The sequence below is a fragment of the Otolemur garnettii genome, unplaced genomic scaffold (genome assembly GCF_000181295.1).
Source record: "Otolemur garnettii isolate 467f Iridium unplaced genomic scaffold, OtoGar3 scaffold00025, whole genome shotgun sequence".
Lineage (NCBI taxonomy): Eukaryota > Metazoa > Chordata > Mammalia > Primates > Galagidae > Otolemur > Otolemur garnettii.
The window spans coordinates 20,493,118-20,494,743 of NW_003852420.1; the positions used below are offsets into that span (position 1 = coordinate 20,493,118).

Sequence of the window (1,626 nt, forward strand, 5' to 3'; positions counted from 1 at the left end):
TTTCCACACAAGTTTTAACAGACTTCTAAGTAATAACACACACCACACATTAGGCTAACTAGATAACAGACAACAGACTATGACAGTATTTTCACAAATGAAAAAAGGGAGGGTCCACAGAAAAAGAAAAAAATAAGGGTGTGATACGTGCCTTCCACCATCTAGAAATCCTATAAATGATAACTGTAATACCAGTGACTAAGTGGTTTTTAGTTTATTTCATTTAGTATCAACAATAATCCTTAAGGGACCAGTGTTAGTCACTGCTATTTTAGAGATAAGAAAACGGAGGCACCTGAAAGTTAAGATTCTTAACCTAAAGATCTGAACCCAGGCAGACTGGCTCCAAGATCCTTCTGTTATGCTCCGAAAAGAAGCTTCTTTGCTTCTGTCCTGACAGGCTCTGCCACACTCTCGAAAGCTTTCCCTTCAATCCAATTAAACTCGCCGTAAAGACTGTACTACCGCTGATGGCTTCCAAGTTCGGAGCACCACTGCTGCTCTCCAGCTTCGGCCGCCATGCTCTATCCCTAACATTCAGGACAGCAAAGAGAATAGTTGATTAAACTTGTTTGGGTACTAAGAAAAGGAAAGGAAATCACCTCATAAGCAGAAAACACGCCGATTACCACTGGAATGCAAGTCGGCCTTAGTTCCAGCCCCAGAAAAAAGTGGAAACATTATTATTCCCGTGGGAGACAAACGTGGATTATGCCTCTTTCGGCCACAAGGCAGAAAAGAACGGAAGAGGTACTAACGTTTACTGAGTGCCAACCACATGCGCCCCGGGAGAAAGAACCAGGCCAACAGAGACGGGGGGGGGGGGGGGGGCGGGGGGGGCGCGAAGAGTTCCGGGGAAAGAAATCCAAATAATGGGATTCGTATGACCAAAGAAGAAGGAAAAGAGTAGGCGCTCCCCCCTCCCAAACAAAGTGCAAAAAGAAAAACGAAACGTAGGACCTACTTGGAGAAAAGGCTACCTAGAGCCTCCGGAACTAGGCCGGAGCGATGGGAAGCCCTGAAGGGCGGGGAGAGGGAGGAGCCGGAGGGAGCGGGGCCCGCTCAGAAGAGGCCAGGGTGTAAGGGCGGGGGAACGGCTCCGCGCCAGGCCTTCCCAGGGACCCTGACCCAGCCGTCGCACAAAAAAGATTAAAAAATAAACAACTGAAGCCAGTTGAGAAGCCTTAACTTCTATCAGAAGTGTTCACTCACCTGGGCCCGCCGAAGCGATCGCAGCCGCAGCCTCGCAACGGCACAACCGGCCTGAACCTCGCCCCCGCCCTACAGCGCGCCCCGCGTCCCCGCTCTCCTCCGGCGGTAGCGACGTTTTCGTCCCGCTTCCTCCTGGGAAATGTAGTCCTAGACCCGCCTCTCCTCGCCCACTTGACTATCTTCTGAACTACGTTTCCCACAAGACACAGCAAGCGTTGGGCCCGCCGCTTTGCGTCACGCGCCCTGTTGTCGGCAGTCACGTGGGTTGTTTGGGTCCTCCCCTCCCCCAGCCTAGCTGGCCTGGGGATGAAGGAGGGAGGTGGACCGAAGGGGCGGGGGCGTTGCTGACGCTACTGCCCCCACCATTTTGGAGCCATCCTGGAGGATGAGGGCCCGAACCTTACCTCCTCTTGG

The 1,626-nt window shown here is 52.3% G+C and overlaps 1 protein-coding gene across 2 annotated transcripts in view; it reads right to left on the reverse strand.

Annotated features, from left to right (window-relative positions):
• Positions 1 to 1,307, reverse strand: part of THRAP3 (thyroid hormone receptor associated protein 3) — a 49,775-nt gene extending 48,468 nt beyond the window's left edge. For both annotated transcript variants that reach the window (XR_002772902.1, XM_023512148.1), the window contains exon 1: positions 1,213 to 1,307. The gene's annotated coding sequence lies outside the window, so the exon portion shown is untranslated. The remainder of the gene's footprint in view (positions 1 to 1,212) is intronic.
• Positions 1,308 to 1,626: the final 319 nt, after the last annotated feature.